This window comes from Camellia sinensis, chromosome 1, assembly GCF_055761805.1.
Source record: "Camellia sinensis isolate YWXY chromosome 1, ASM5576180v1, whole genome shotgun sequence".
Classification (NCBI taxonomy): domain Eukaryota; kingdom Viridiplantae; phylum Streptophyta; class Magnoliopsida; order Ericales; family Theaceae; genus Camellia; species Camellia sinensis.
Genome location: NC_138961.1, coordinates 222,423,129 through 222,441,214, shown reverse-complemented (window position 1 = coordinate 222,441,214; position 18,086 = coordinate 222,423,129).

The window sequence follows — 18,086 nt, the reverse complement described above, 5'->3', positions numbered from 1 at the left end:
TCAAGGAGAAAGAGGAGGCGAGGGTTTGGAAAAAAGTGATTCTCAATCTTCAAAGCCAATTTCCATGGAGGGTTCCATCTCTTCCCACTTCTCCATGAGTGGCTAGGCTCTTCTTTTCTAGGGTTTTGATGAAACCCTACCTATTTAATTAGATTTTCTTTTTGGTTTTTGATTATGTAAAGGTTTGAATAGTTGTATGGTATTTTAGAAGTTTGAAATATATATTTTCCATTATTTCTTCGAGTATTCAGCTTTTTGTGATTGTTGAATGCTTTCCATACAATGGTTTTCTTTTCTTTCATATTCAATGTATGAGACGAGTCATACTACGAGGGACGAGTCGTTTTGTTACTCTAAACTATCGTTTTGTTACTCTAGTTTAGAGCGAACGACTCATACTACTTGACATGGTTCGTGCCTATACATTGAACGTAATAACTCTCTTGATAAATCCTTCGAACTTGTAGTTGCGAAATATTATTTAGTTCAAACCATAGCATAATTGATTTCAAATTGAAACCTTATTTACGTAACTGGTGGTGAACTCATTGCCCTAGGTTTTTTCCCAAATCAGTAAATTCATCTTCATTTATAATTGTTATTTTATTCGCTTTGTTTAATTTAATTATTATTAGGATACGAACAATCAATCTTTTTTATCAAAATTGATTTAGGAATTTAATAATTAAATTAGTTTAATTTTTCGTTTGTCCCTGTGAATCGATATCTAGACTTGCCATTATTCTAAAATAATTTGGTATAGTTTAGTGTTTATTTTTGGTGTGTGAAACAACCAATCAAATTTTAGCGCCCTTGCTGGGGACTTATGGCGAAATTAATTAATTTAAAGTTACATTCTTATTTTAATTTTTAGTTTAGGATTTTATAATTTTTTTTTTTTTTTTAGTATTGCTAAGTGTGCAGAGTGTTTGAAAGTGGAGCTATTACAGAAGTGCAAGCGGAGCGCAACCAAACTTTAAAAACAAACCGCAGCATTAAAGTGCTATAAAAAAAAGAAAAAAAAAAGCAAACACTCGCAAGTAAAGCACCAAAGTGCTAAAAAGAAAGACAGAGCTCAATCGGAGATTGGAGACAACGTCTACACGTCAAGCACCTGCAAGACGAGTAAAGCGTTTTTGTTAAATCGCTATGAGTATTTCTCCCTTTGGTATTTTGCTTTCATAACTTAGTGCACAGAGTCGGAACTTAGTATGTGTGTGTGTAAGTAGTGTATGCACGGGCGCCGTTCTTGTCGCCCTGAATTGTGGAGTTTGGATCTTGAACTAGAAATGACTCTTAGGAAACTTAGAGCCCCTGCCCGTGTTCCTAGGCTTGCATATTCATATCCATACTTTGAGCCATTAGAGATGGCGAATCTGAATGGCCTAAATAGGCTCGACTGGACCTTTAAGGATTACTTCACACCCACTGCATATACATCACCATCATGCATCCAGTTACCCGACACCACTGCTTCTCATTATGAGATTAAGTCTAGCACTATCCAAATGCTCTCATCATTCTATGGACTAGCTCATGATGACCCTTACAAACATCTGCATGAATTTCTGGAAATTTGCTCTACAGTGAGGATCCAAAACTTTACCAATGAGGCCCTAATGTTACGTTTATTTCCATTTTCATTAAAGGACAAAGCCAAACACTGGTTGAACTCCTTACCTACTAATTCAATCACAACTTGGGACCAATTACAATAAAAGTTTTTGGAGAAGTACTTTCCCATTAGTAAAACCAACCAACTCAGGCGAGCCATCACCAATTTTGCTCAAATTGATGGCGAGCAATTTCATAAAACATAGGAAAGAATTCGTGACCTTCTCTAACAGTGTCCTCACCATCAAGTGCCTAATTGTTAACTTGTTCAGACCTTTTACTATGGCTTAACTGAGCCTCACCGCCAAATGGTGGATTCTTCTTGTGGTGGGACATTAATGTCCAAAAATAACGCCAAGGCATGGCAACTATTTGAGAATTCAAGTGATAATTCTTTTCACCATGCCTTCGCAGCCCAGCAAGTTTGGCAACTGGTAATTGGAGCCCCAAAAAGATGGGCATATATGAGGTAGTGTAAAACCTAGAGTTAGCCTAACAGGTAGAGGCATTGTTCCACAAGATGGACCAATTATTAGCTTTAGGACATGGCCCTACACAGCAAGATCAGCCTCAATTTCACGAGACATGTGCTATTTATGCAAGCCCTACTCATGACCTGAGTAAATGCCTTTCGACATCACAATTTCCGAAATTAGTCCAAGAGCATGTGAATGTGGCTCAAGGATTCTCCAACCCGGGTAATGACCTATATTCCAATACATATAATCCGGGATGGAGAAATCACCCTAATTTTTCATAGAGACCTCATTCACAAGGCACTTCTTACAATCCTCCACCACCAAGGCAGAATGTTAATAATTTTGCCAACCAATCTTCTTACCGACCACCACAACCTTACTGGCAACCACAACCTCTGTTTGTTCCTTAAGGCAACTCAGCTTTTGAGACTCAAATGTTAGAAGTTCTCTCAGAACTTAAGGGGTTAGCACCAATAGGTCACTCCCATACTCACTCCATAGCCAAGCTAGAGGCCCAATTAGGTCAAATGGCTAATAACATGAATAAGAGAAATGATGAAAAATTACCGAGTCAGACTGTGGCTAACCCTAAGGGTTAATATGGGGCAGAGGGGTCGGGTGGGAATGGAAAGCACCATGATTAGGTGTAAATGGTGATTACCTTAAGAAGTGGGAGGGATTTAGAGCCTTGACCAGTTGCCTCTGATGTAACTACGGCTAAGAAATGTGATCATGGTGGTCAACCCAAAGAGAGCAAGGGTGAAGGAGAAACACCTAAAGGGGAGACTTAGCCCATAGCACTTTACATGAGCCTAAGGCACCCTTTCCCCAATGTCTTGATACACTGTCGCCTTTTAATAAAAAAACGACATCCATGGAAGCGATGATGAAGGTTTTTAAACAAGTTAAAATCAACATCCCCTTGTTGGAGGCGATTAAACAAGCACCTTTATGTGCTAAATTCTTGAAGGACCTTTGTACGCAAAAGCGTAAATCTAGGACACACATGTCCCAAAAGGTCATACTCATGGAGCAAGTAAGCTCTATCTTATTGAGTGACACCACCCCTAAGCTTAAAGACCCGGGTGCCCCAACCATTGTATGCATTATAGGGGACCATTTCATTGATAGGGCCTTGTTAGATTTAGGGGCTAGTGTTTTTTGTTGCCGTACTCTGTGTATGAGGAATTTGGGCTTGGCGAGTTGAAGCCCACTACTGTTACTCTCTAGTTGGCTGATCGGTCCCTCAAAGTGCCACGTGGCATAATTGAGGATGTGTTAGTAAAGGTTGATAGGTTTTATTTTCCTATTGACTTTTTGGTCTTAGATATGGAACTAGTAGCCAGCTCTAGGAAGCAAATCCCGGTGATCTTAGGTCGACCTTTCTTGGCTACGGCCAATGCATGCATAAATTGCTGTACTGGGGTTATGGATGTTTCATTTAGAAATATGCAAGTGAAACTCAATATTTTCCAAGTATCCCAACAGCCCCACGAAAAATAGGAGTGTTTATTTGTGGATGTTGTGGAGGGGATTGTGGGGGAAGTTTTATCCTCCATTCTTGTAGAAGACCCTCTAGAGGCTTGTCTAACTCATTTTGGGTTTAAAAATTTTGATAATGACGAGTCGGTTGAGGAGGTGAATGCCTTACTTAATTCTTCTTCTATACTTGATTTTTCTTCGTGGAAAGCCCAGTTTGAGTCCCTTTCTCCTCTGTCTAGAGAACCTGCCATACCATCCTTAGTCACACCACCTACACTTAAGTTGAAGCCATTCCCCGCCATACTCAAGTATGCATTTTTAGGGCCTAAGGATACTTTACCTGTCATCATTGCATTTGACTTAACTGCAGAGCAGGAAAGTCAATTAATGAGTGCTTTTGTGGCACACCGGAGTGCTATAGGGTGGTCGGTGGCTGATTTGAAAGAGATTGATCCATCCGTGTGCATGCATCATATACATCTAGAGAAGGACACCAAACCTTCTCGAAAAATGCAAAAGAGACTCAATCCCAACATGAAAGAGGTTGTAAAAAGGAGGTTTTGAAATTGTTAGATACGGGTATTATATACCCTATCTCAAATAGCAAGTGGGTAAGTCCCACACAAGTGATGCCCAAGAAATCGGGCGTCACTGTTGTAGAGAATAAGCAAGGAGAATTGGTCCCCACACAAACCACTACTGGGTGACGAGTGTGTATTGATTATAGAAAATTAAATTCCATGACTAGGAATGACCATTTTCCTTTGCCATTTATTGATCAAATTCTTAAGAGGTTAGCGAGGTAGTGTTTTTATTGTTTTCTTGATGGCTACTCGGGGTATAATCAAGTCCCGGTGTACCCTGCTGACCAAGAAAAGACCACATTCACTTGCCTTTTTGGCATGTTTGCTTACAGACGCATGCCCTTTGGGCTATGTAATGCACGGACGACTTTTCAACGGTGTATGATGGCCATTTTCTCCGATATGGTGAAGAAATTTCTAGAGGTTTTCATGGATGATTTCTCCGTGTTTGGGTCGTCTTTTGAGGAATGTCTCCATCATTATGTGGAGACAAACCTTATTTTGAGTTGAAAAAAGCGCCATTTTATAGTTCGTGAAGGTATAGTGTTGGGACACATTGTGTCCCCTCGAGGCATAGAGCTTGACAACGCTAAGGTTGACCTTATTGCAAGCCTTCCTCTACCCAATTCTGTGCGTCAAGGCCGATCTTTCTTAGAGCATGCAAGTTTTTACCGTAGGTTCATCAAAGACTTTAGTAAAATATCTCATCCTTTGTGTAGTTTACTTGCGAAGGACGCACCGTTTATCTTTGATAAGGCATGTTTGACAGCCTTTGAAACACTGAGAGCGGCCCTTAGAACCGCCCTAATCATGAAATCACCAGATTGGTTCTCCCATTTGAAATCATGTGTGATGCCTCGTACTATGCTGTTGGGGCTGTGTTAGGCCAAAGGGTCAATAGGGCACCCTATGCTATAAACTATGCTAGTCGCACTCTCTCGGATACACAATTGAATTACACTACCATCGAGAAAGAGTTGCTAGTTGTGATCTTTGCCTTAGATAAATTTCGATCCTATCTTCTAGGTTCCAAGGTCATAGTCTTCACTGATCATGCCGTTTTGCGGTATTTACTATCAAAGAACGAGACCAAACCTAGGTTGATCAGATGGATATTATTGCTTCAGGAATTTGACTTAGAGATTGTAACAACCCTCGTCACTGTTTACCGATAACTACCGATTACTGAATAAACTGAGACTGATTGTGATTGATAACTGAAGTAATTGAACTGATTGAAAAACTGAACTGACCGACTGAAATCTGAAACTGATTTATTGACTATACCTATTTAAATACATTTTCTATCTGTTGATTGTTAATTGATCTGTTCGTGTTTTTATGGTTAAATTGCGAATTGAAGGTCTTATCGGCGGCCGAATCTGAAACTGATTGATGTTCTGTGTTAGTCATAATTTATGTGATTTTATGGCATATTTATCTGAAAATCGATTTGGTATGATTAAACTAGATTAAATTAAGCTAAATTGCATAGTTTGACTTAATTACCATTTTGCCACATGAGTAGCTCACTACCTAGACTATAGTTGAGTCTCATTACACTTAACCAAAACATTTCTTCTCCCATTTGTTGCACACAACCGACCATAGAGATAGAGAGTGAGAGAGAGTTGAGTTGTTCTTGAGAGTTTTGGCTTGAATCTTAAAGAATTGAAAGCTTAAGTGCATAATTGAGCCTCTAGACTTGTAATTGAGGAACCTAGGTATGAATTTCATCCTTCTTATTGTGTATTTAAGTTCCTTCTAGCATGGATCATGGTAGTTGAAAGAGTTAAGTCAAGAATTGGTTCATTAATGTTGAATTGGAGCTCATTCCATGCATGCATGTTTGAATTGTTGAATATTTGAGTTGATTCCATGGAGAATTGTCTCATGCATGCTCGTGGTTATGTTAAGTCCATGTTTTCATCTTGTTTTTGGAACAATTGGCTCCCTAGAGCATGTAATTGAAGCTTTGAAATGGTTTAAATTCATGCATGTTTGCATGTTCTTCATATTCATGGAAATTGGTTTGAATTGGATTTATTTGAAACACCCTTGGGCTTTGATTTTATAAATTGAGCTTTGAATCATGTTAAAGTATGAGTTTTGATGTGTTTTCTGGAAAATTGGCCCAAGAGGATCGAAATTTATGGTTTCAAACTTGGTTTTGAGCTTGAGGTTCAAATCTGGAATTTCCAGAATTTGGACTCACGCTCGAGCGGGGTGACTGGCGCTCGAGCATGGAAATCGTGCTCCCAGCATTTTGTTTTGTTTTGAAGTCCGCTCGAGCGGAATAATTGACGCTCGAGCGGGACATTGTGTCTCATGCTCGAGCGGGTGTCGAGCGCCCAATCGAGCGTGATTTTCGCCTATCCAGCACTTTTGACTGTTTTGCAGAACGCTCGAGCGGGTAAGTCTACGCTCGAGCGGAAACCTTTGTCTGCATGTCCGCTCGAGCGGAGTAACCTACGCTCGAGCGTGACCCCTGTTTACTGAAAATTCTGAAAATGTTTTTAAAGTGCATCTGTGCATCCTCATCTCATCCTAGGCATTATTAGGCCTAGTTTAAGGCATCTTAACGAGGATATAGATGTAGAACACACCAAGGCAAATTAGGGATTAAGTTATTATCTTTCCCAACTGTATAGCTTAGTGTGTGTTCAATCTGTAACTATGTAGGGTTGGCTTTCCGAGGAGACGCTCTAGCCTTACTGTAGCCCAAAACTCTGAGTAACAACTGTGTAAAGATATGTTCAAAATGATTATCTTCTGAACAATTGAACTGCACTGCTTTCTGAACTGTTACTGTTAATTGAATGAATGTATGTCCTATATTCTGAACTGTATTGTGGCATCCTTAGCAACTACTGTTTACTGTTACTGTTACAGAGATCTCTGTCGGTTCCCCTGTTGGAACCACTACTGTTACTGATTGATGGCCATCATTTACTGTTCGGTCTTTTAAGACCTACTGTTTACTGTACTGTTATGCTAATGGATGTACCACATATGACTGTATCGACTAAACGACTGAAATACTGATTTAATGAACTGTTTTTATTACTGTAAGGACATTCATTCTTAACCCCTTTACGCATTGTGTTATTCACTGGGCTTTAGCTCACTGCTCATATATATATGTAGGTGTACAGGCACCAGACCGCAGCTAAGAGCGTCGGGGTAAACTCCAGTTTTGTCGAGCCAACCTATGTGCCTCAATGCGAGGTTCCGAGCCTGTCAAGTTATGGCTTAGGGGTGTTTTAATTCCCCCTTCTGTCTCTGTAACTGGTTGTTTACGGTACTGTACTGTTTAATAGGGATTAGGTCCCTGAACTGAATGATTGTATATATGTGCATACTGTTCTGTTCGACTGTATATATTTGAATGAAAAGTCTTTTTGCATACAGACTGTCACAGCTCATTGGACATTGTTTAATTACTGTATTGGCTTCCGCCAGCCCCTGTACTCTGTATTACTATATTACTGTTAAGCAGGCCTTCGGTAATCTCGAATTACTGGCCGGTTACGGTGCTAAACCCATAGGGGCGGGTTTGGGTCGTGATAGAGATCTGAGATAAGAAAGGATCTGAGAATGTGGTAGCATATCACCTCTCCTAAGTCCTTGTTGAGTATACTAGTGACCATCTAACTTTGTATAATTCATTTTCGAACGAATTTCTTGTGGTGTCACGAGCGAGCCCCCCTGGTTTGCACATATTGTGAATTACTTGGCCATTGGGCAAATTCCTTAAAATTGGTCTAAACAAGATAAAGACTGATTCTTTTCACAGTCAGGTATTATTTTTGGAAGGATCCGGAGTTGTTTAAATATTGCTTCGTCCAATTGATTCGACGGTGTGTACCAGAGAGTGAAGTGCATCGAATTCTTACATTTTGTCATTCTTCTGCATGTGGCGTTCATTTTAGTGGGTATAAACAGCCGCCAAGGTTTTACAAAGCGGGTTTTACTGGCCCACTATTTTTAAAAATGCCTATCAATTTTGTAGAACTTGTTTGCGCTGTTAGGAAATGGGTTCGATATCTCGTTATGATGTGTTGCCAATGTCCTATATTCTTGTGGTAGAGATCTTTGATGTTTCGGGGATTGATTTTATGGGCCCTTTCCTGTCGTCGTTCGGGTTTGAGTATATTCTTTTGGCAGTGGATTATGTTTCTAAGTGGGTGGAGGCGATCACAACCAGAACAAGCGATTATAAAGTAGTAATCAAATTCTTGCATGAAAACATCTTTAGTCGTTTCGGGTTTCCGAGATCCATAATAAGTGACCAGGGTATGCATTTTTGTAACCGGTTCTTTGAGTCGGTAGTTAAGAAATACTCTATCACTCATAAAATTGGCACTCCATACCACCCTCAAACTAGTGGTCAAGTGGAAGTCTCTAATAGAGAAGTGAAGCACATAATAGAGAGAATGTGAGGCCAGATAGGAAAGATTGGTCAAAACACTTGATTGATGCATTATGGGCCTACTGCACTGCTTATAAGACACCCATTGGAATGTCACCATATAGAGCGGTGTTTGGCAAAGCTTGCCACCTCCTAGTTGAACTTGAGCACCAAGCGTTGTGGGCCATAAAGAAGCTTAACTTCGATATGGCCACGGTTAGGCTCAACCGGAAATTGTAACTCAATGAGTTGGAGGAAATTCAAAATGATACATATGAGAGTTCAAAAATTTTTAAAGCTTGAACTAAAGAATTCCATGATAAGCACATTAATAGAAAATCCTTTGAACCTGGCCAAAAAGTATGGCTTTTTAACTCAAAATTGAGACTTTTTCCAGATAAGCTTAGATCAAGATGGGATGATCTCTCTCTGGTTGTAGAGGCATTTATTCATGGCGTCATTGAAGTACAAGATCCAAGGAATGGCCACACTTTCAAAGTGAATGGCCAAAAACTGAAGCCATGTATAGAGGGGATTGTGAATGGGGATATGATTGAGTCCATTGCTTTGATAGACCCTTTTTACTATGATTGAGAGATTGATGTCTTGTTCTCTTTTCCTTCATTTCTATTTTATTCTATTTTTATTTATGCTTCTTGTGCTTTATGAGACGTCCAGAAGACTTTAAATCCTCTAAAGGTGTAATTCCTTTGGTGTTTGTCGTGCCCGAACGGCATTTGATAGTCTAGTATAGCCACCTAAGAGACCAACTTAGATGGTGGAAACTAGAGTTCGAATGGCAAAGCCTAGAATACAAAAGTTTAGAATTTTCGAGACTAGAGTCTGGTTTAAATACCTGGGGTTGTGGAGATTGCTTCAAAACTACCCCGGTTTGAAATCTGTATGGTAGCCCCATAGGTCAAGTTAGCTTTATGTGTCTTGATTCTGGATACCGAATCAATTTAGTCTGTCACCCTGTTGAAGAATAGGGAAAGTTACAAGCACTGTTAGGGAGAAGAGTAGTACCCTGTGGTTTTTGCATGAAGATTATACCTTTGTTGAGAATTTAGTTATTTTTTAAATGTTATATTTATTTCGGATGTAAAATGAAGATAGAAATGGTTTGAAAAGTTTTTGGGTTGTGATTTGGGTTTAGTTTCTTAAAAAATAAAAAATAAAAATAAAAAAAATCCGCATGTGCAGCAAAAATCCCCCACACATACAACAAAAGTTTCATTCATTAAGTTAGCGACTGCTTTAAAAACAGGTGCGCGGGGGTGGTGCGGCCTAGGTCCCGCACGTATAGGAAATTTTTTGAAACTTTTTTGTCGCCGGCTTTATAAGCAGGTGCATGATCTGGTGTGGGCACACATCCGCACGTGCGACGTGAATTCTTGCACATGTGGCACGACGTTAAAAAAAAGAAAAAAAATTGATTTCATCAAAAACCTAACCCACTTTTGCCTCATTCTCACAGACTCTATCTCTCTCTCTCTCTCTCTCTCTCTCTCTCTCTCTACCTCTCATATTCTCTCTCTCTCTCTCTCTGCCTTATTATCTTCTTAATCTCTTTCTCATTCACTCAAACCCCACCACTACCACCAACTTTCTTCATTCTTCTTCCCACCATCACCAATCTTCACCCAACATCTTCTCTCCACCACTCTACCACCGGAGTCTCACCACCGGCGCCCTACCTTCTCTCCGTTCAGCGATCTCCGACAACCACCATTTTTTCCAACGAATCTTTGTTATTTCTTTCTCTTTCTTCACTTTTTGAAGGTACACTTTCCTATTTGTTTAGATTTGTATAGTTATTCTTCCAATCTTCACTTATTGTTGAGTGTAGGAGTAGATTAACTTCTAAAGATTCATCTTAAAAAAAATTAAAAAATTATAAATAAAAAAAGAAAAACCCTGAAAATTGAATCTGGCCAACACAACTGCACGTGTGGCCTCTATCGGCGCACATGTGACACCTCAGGAAAAAAAAAATGCTTAGCCTTTCTGATTCATTTTATGTCCTAGGTTGTCTATTTATTTATTTAGTTGTTTAGCTATTTTTTTTTTATTATCTCATTATGCTTTGTTAGTTTAATTCGTTACTTGTTAGTGTAGTTCATTTTTACTTGTTTAATCATTCAATATTTCCATAAAATGTTAATGTGTCTAGTTTAGTTTATTTTATTTTATTTTAGGTTTCATTTATTACCCACAAAAAAAAATATATTTATTTAGTTGTTTATAATTATTTTATTTTATTTTATTTTATTTTGATTATTATTTATTCTATTTATTTTATTATCTCATTATTACTTGTTAGTTTAATTCATTACTTGTTAGTGTAGTTCGTTTTTATTTGTTTAATCATTAGTTTTCAAATAAAATGTTAATGTGTCTAGTTTATTTAATTTAATTTTATTTTAGTTTCATTTATTACAAAATAAAAAAAGAAAAAAAAAAAGAGAACAAGAACAAGAAAAAGAAAAACAAAAATGATGAGAATTGCATGTGGTACATTAATGGGCAGAGCTGTGCTTTAGTATGTTACTTTATTCTCATGCTGGTTCCACGGGTATATGTGGCTATTGTTGGTGTGTGCAGGACATGACCGATATCCACTCGAGCCTCAAAAAAGCCCAGAGGTTCTTCCTCCTCGGCGCTACTGCCGCCACCGTCACCACTATTTTTGCCACCACCACTGGTTGAGTTGCCACGACCAGAGTGGGTTTTACGCCCGCTTCACAAGCTCACACAGTTTAACATCAACTATTTTTAGCATGACCTAGTCATTTCTTGGGTCATTGAGCAGCTCTAACTCCGGCAATAGTTAGGCCTTTGCACTGTTACGGCACCCACTTATCCTCGTCTAGTACAACTCTTCTACCAGAACATGTACAAGTCACTCGCTGAGGTAGGACTGCTGTCCATTATTGATGGCTACCTTGTCAGCATCACAGAATCCATGATTGCCCAAGTGTTAGGGTTCTTTTCCAAGGCGGACCACCAGCCCTTCCCAAAAGTTGAAGGCTAACAACCGATACACAGTCTCATCCAAGAGTACTTCTCGGGGGCCCACGGTGACGCAAGTTACACGTGCTTGCGCCAGAGCAAGCTATCTGGCCGCTTGTTATTCATTGACTCAGTGATACATAAGAATGCCCTTCCACTTGGGCATAAAGCTGAACGCCACATGGAGTTTGTTCGGGTCCTACATGGTTATCAGCATGGCTATCAGGTCCTGCTTATACACGTGATCTGGATGTATATACAAAAATTTCTGTAGGAGGCCGTTCAGCCTCAATGTATGCAGAACCTGACTCGGCCTCTACAATTTGCCAACTTGCTCACACTTATCTTTGAGCTGAATAGCCTCCCAATTGATCCGACTCAAGAGATTGACACTGCTTATTCGACTTTCGAGCAGCGGGAATGGCAGCATGGCTTATCCCATATCCTGCAACAAGCTGGTGCCCCAGTTGATGAGGCCCATGACCCCATGCCCAACCAACCACCTCCTCTTACCTTCCATGTACCACCCCAAGGGGACCCATTATACATGACTCACGAGGAGTACTTACAACTTCAGAACTCTATGGATCAATTCCACAGTACTCTTCACGATCACCACCAGATCCTCATGGGGTTGCGCACGGATTTTGAAGCGCATCAGGACTATGCTTAAGCGGCTTTCAACCAGCTCAACGCCCGCCAACTCAACATTCAGCAGTCAGTTGCATCACTACAAACTGACTTTTAAACATATTTAGAGTCCAGCCAACAACATTTTGACCAGCTCAGCACTCGGGTTCAGAACGAAACGTTCGAGACGCGGTCATTGATGAACGCCTTGTTTGCACAGCATTTCCCCCCACCGCCACCACTGGATTCTTACTAGTTCCAAACTATCTCTTTCTTTATCTCTTTTATTTATGTATTTTCCTTTTAGTTGTTTCTCTTTCTATAAATAAATTTTTTTTTAAAAATGTGTGTGTGTGTGTGTTTTACTATTTGTCTACTTGGATGTGCACCTACAATCTCTGGTAATATTCTCTCTTGCCTATTTACTTAGCATTTGCTTCCATGGAGGACATTGTCATATTCAAGCTGGGGGATGAGGGTATTTTCTTTCGTGCATTTCTATTTGGCTCATAATTCATGCTTATACCTGTTTCACTTGATTGTACTACTTCACTTGATGTCGACTTGTTACTAATAGGGTGATGATATTTGCATATGTTAATTAGGAAGCATTGTAGACTTGTATGAAAAGGGTTTACTGGGTAAACACTTACATGTGATGTTTGCACTAGGATAGTTATTTGTGGTTGTGGTATTAGTACACATATCATAAATATGCCTCGATTCACATAAACACACTATCCTAGCGGTGGCCTCTCTATTATAATCCCTGGTGTACATCATTGATAATTGCTAGTGTTGTAGAAAAGAATAAATGACTAGCTTTGATTCTCAAAATAAATAATAAATAAATAAATAAAACAAACACTTGACTTGTTTGGGTTCGTAACCTCTTTAACTCGAGTTATTAAGCCCGCAGGGGTGTCTTCACACCTAGTGCCCTAAAACCGTCTGATTTGGGAGTCATTGGCCCAATACTTGCAACATGGGTTAATTAGAAAGCTTAAGGGACCTAAACTTTGCACAGTTAAGGAAAATAAGGAAAAAGACTTGTTAGGATTCGTAGCCTTTTCAACTCGAGTTATTAGGACCGTAGGGGTGTCTTCACACCTAGTGCCCTAAAACCGTCTAGTTTGGGAGTCATTGGCCCAATGCTTGCTACAAGGGATGATTAGAAAGCGTAATGGATCAGGACATTACACAATCTTTCAAAAAAAAAAAAAACATTTTGAGAATCTTGGTTACAAAAGTTTAATCTTGTCTGTATATGTTGGGGGTTATTATAAGTTACACTGAGCTATTATAGTGATCAGTTAACTAGTTATAGAGATTGCACATTACGCCGAGGTTATTGATGATGTGTTGTACTAACATTCACAAGTACATAGAACTTGATTTGTGTAATACTGAATTGCGGTCTTTACTCAATCGATTTCATCATATTCGTCTACTGTGTCTACAATGACTCATCATGTCTTAATATTGCATTGTAGTGGCACATAAGTTAATTCTTGAGTGGTACAGTGTGATTGATTGTTGCTGGATAGATGTGAATATGATAATGTTTGTGGGTATCATTTCTGAAAACCCTCACGAGACTTTACTCGTCCACTTGGGATAACTTTGTGGTTTAAAGGCTTGTTGCATATGCTAAATGTAACCGTTCTTCCCACGAAAGAGGAAATAGTTAGATTTTGTTTAATTATATTTTATTTTTTTATTTTTTTCTTATTTATTCCTTGCTTGAGGACCAGCAAGTTGTAAGTTGGGGGATGTGATTGAGACTGAATTGTGCAACATTGTGGCCATTAATTAGGATCTCTTAACTCTACTTGCTTGTCAAACTATATATTTTATGTCTGTTTAATGTCAATCAGGTTGTACATAGTGGGAACATAAAATGAGCAAAAATGCAGAATTTTGGAGAGAAAAGTGCTTCCCACACATACGGAGGCCCATTCCCCGCACGTGTGGCCTTTACCTCGCAGCCAAACATGGCCTAATCTTCCCGCACGTGCGGTGACCACTCCCGCACGTGTGGCCGTACCTCGGATTTTATGCCACTGTTTTGAACCTATTTGAAAGACATCAAAGGTATAAAAAGATAGAAAATAGGTTGAAATAGGGGTCTGAAAAATTCAAGGAGAAAGAGGAGGCTATGATTTGGAAAAAAGTGATTCTTAATTTTTAAAGCCAATTCCCATGAAGGGTTCCATCTCTTCCACCTCTTCCCATTCCTCCATGAGTGGCTAGGCTCTTCTTTTCTAGGGTTTTGATGAAACCCTAACCATGTAATTAGGTTTTCTTTTTGTTTTTCGATTATGTAAAGATTTGAACAAGTGTATGGTGTTTTAGAGGTTTCAAATATATATTTTCCACTATTTCTTCGAGTATTCGGTTTTTTGTGATTGTTGAATGCTTTCTATAGAATGGTTTTTTTTTCTTTCCTATTCAAGGTATGAGACGAACCATACTACGAGAGACGAGTCGTTTTACTACCCTAGTTTAGAGTGAACGACTCGTACTACTTGAGATGGTTCGTGCCTATACATTGAACATGGTAACTGTGAAAACCCACATTTAATTATTCGTAAAAGAAAATAAATTAATTAATTAATTTTATCCAGAGTTTATCTGAAATATATACGTTAGTTTTAATTAACCCAATTCAATCACTAACAAAGACATTATTGAGAATAATAATTTTGTGGGTGTTAAATATTTGTTGTTTATAAATTATTTTAATAAGGATCCAACATGATAATTATTCTTACCAAATAGCTTCGTTAAAAATCTTAGTGTATCAAATTTAAAAAACCCACACAAATACACACAAAAAAAGAGAGAAGAATATTTCGGCAGAGAACAACACTTGGATTGCATGCATATTAACTCAAATATACTCCTTAGAACTAGAAGATTTGATAGGACTAAAGGAATGATTAAAAGAGAGAGAGGAAGCCTCAGGGAATCTCTCTATATATACATATATGCGTACATGCAGACAAAGAAACTAATCGGAGAGAGTAATAAAAAAAAAAGATGGAATTCCTGTGAGCAAGTTTAGTAGAAGAAGAGGAGGACATTAAGGTTGCATATTTTCCTACCATTTCACTATTCCATTTAAATCCTACAACTAAGTAAGAAAACCCTCTCAATCCTCTCATTTTTTTTATTGTTGAAATTTTCAAATTTTATTTATATGATAAAATGACTAATTTATAAATATAAATTTTTATATATATGTATGTAAATTTTGTGATGTGTATATCAAATATTTAAAGATATTGATATTCTTAAAGTCATGGTATTATTGTGAAAATAGGCTTGCATTTGTAGTTTATGCCATTATAGAGAGGATTGAAGAATTTATTTGGTCATTGAATCTGCTAGAAAATTTGTACAAATTTTTAGACAATTTTATACTCAAAATTTGAAAATGATTCTTCTACAAAGTTGTTTAGAATGATGTCTACTTCATCCATGTATTTTTTCAACAATTATGGAGTTTCGTACGAATTTATATAGATTTTTAACCAAATCTGGAGCTATAGACAGATTTTACTATGTGTTTGAAAAATCATTAAAAAAATTATATTAAAAAAAATCTGTTAATTTCTAAGCAAAAAATGAAATTTGAAAAGTCTAGTTTCATAATAAAATTTGAAATTACGGAATTGATTTATAAATTTAATTATGGAATTAATTTAAGAAAATGTGATAAATCTGTGTCATAAACTTTCTTAAAATTTTTAAAAATTATTTATAATTTATTTTTGGAAAATGCTTTCTGAAAAATGACCATAACATGTTTATTGAGTATTCTGTAGATTTATATGAATTTTAGAGTTGTATAAGTAATTTATTTATAATTTTAATTGCAAGATATGCATTTTGAAAATTTTGGTAGATTAAGGAGGAATCAAAAAAAATTATCTCTTCAATTGTTTATTTGGACTAAAAAATTTAATATTGTGCTAGTCTAATCTTGTAAATTAAAAATTCATGCATATGTGTAATTATGATTTATTGGTATCTAAATTATTATTTCATACCATGGTTTAAATAAATTGTTTATTTAAATTTTGTACAATTATTTATTATTGTGTGACATATGTAATATTTCATGTTAGGAATTTTAATGAGTTAGTATAACATTACTTGTAATTAAAAATTAAAATTACTTGTGATTAATATCAAAACTAACGGATGTGATTAACGACATATACAAAGTTAACAATTAAGGGTTAATACCGGTTGTTCAGGGTGAGCCCTGATTTTTAATAATTTTTACGTAAATTGTGTCACGAAACCCTAAGATGGCACGGGACTTATTTGAACTCTTATCGGTATTTGGTTTTGAAATAAGAGTGGATGTGCGGGTGGCACACCGGGAGGTTACATATCCCTGGCAGACCGTTCCCTTGGGACAGACCATGGATGCCACAGTTTGGGTATATAACTTCGGATGTGGGCATCTTTGGTAGTTCTTTAATATTTGACCAAGGGGGGGTTTCCAAATTAACCGTGGCCATGGCTTAGTGGTTGTAAGAAAATCTCTTTGGTGAGATTTTGAGTGTCACCTAAACTATTAAAATTGTCGAAATTATTATAATGTTTGTTACATTTATCATGCTATTGAATTTTACTATTATTTTAATTGTCATGATTTGATTATTTTCTCTTAAAAAGAATAGTAAGTTAGTTACGTTTTCTTACTATGTTGCAAAACTCTTGGCATATATTTTGTTGCCCTGGCGTTTCATGCCAGATTATGTCGAAGAAGGGACTGAGGCTGAATTTGGAGCTGCTGCTAATATTGAACCTTGTCTAACTTAAAGTCAAGACTCTATCGAAATAAAATTTTATTATCCTTGGTATTAGTAATTAAGTATGTTATAAAGTTGTTGTAATATTGTATGTGGACTCGTAATTTAGTTGTTAAGCTTTGACTATGTAAGAATCTAAATTTCCCTAATTAGTTGTTAAAATTTTTATTTAGCAAGTTATTTGTTATTTAAATTTTATGATGTTCCAAAACAGAAAATTGGAGCGTCGCAGTTTGGTATCAGAGCTTAGATTCGAACCTTTAGGCCATGGGTAGCAATTATATTTTTTTTTTACGTTTAAGAAAGCCTTACGTTAACTTATTATTTTCAACGACTTAACTAAGTTAAAACCTTTTAATTGTAGGATGCCGGGGTCATCTGATATTAACTCTAATGATGAAAGTTCGATGGGAAACTATGAATCTGACCCAAGTGAGGAAGTGGAGTTGCCTGTAGAGGACTATGAGCCTGAGTCTGACCCTAAAGAAATTACACTAGTAGAAGACTACGAACTTGAACCTGAGTCTGAGCCTGAATGTGACCCTGAAGAGATTGCACCAATAAACAACCCAATTGAGATAATTGTGATTGAGTCAGACACTGAAGAGGAGTCTATAGAAGGCAATACTGATAAGAGCACCGGAGAGGTAGGAGCCGTGTTTGAGAATTGGGATGTTCAAAATGGGCTGCAGATTGGCTCATTTGTATATATCAGAATTTATTCCCTAGGAGGTTGTGCTTGGAAATCTGAGAGTTGGGTGGGTACCTACATCGGACCTATCCGAATTTTGAGGTAAGAGACTCCTTGGTTATATCAGCTAGGCCCTTTCTCGGATGGTTTCACCGATAGGGTGGGCAACCTTTTTGACATTTGGAGCCTTCAGTATATCATGCCCGACCCAAGCAGAATTGTAAGGAGAGATAAGTCAGTGGACTTCAAGGACTAGAGGACCTATCAGGAGGAGCCGGTGCAACTGCTAGGGCATTGTGTGTACGAAACTGTTGTCTTCGTGAGGGTGCTGTGGCGATTCATGGGGCTTTTCCA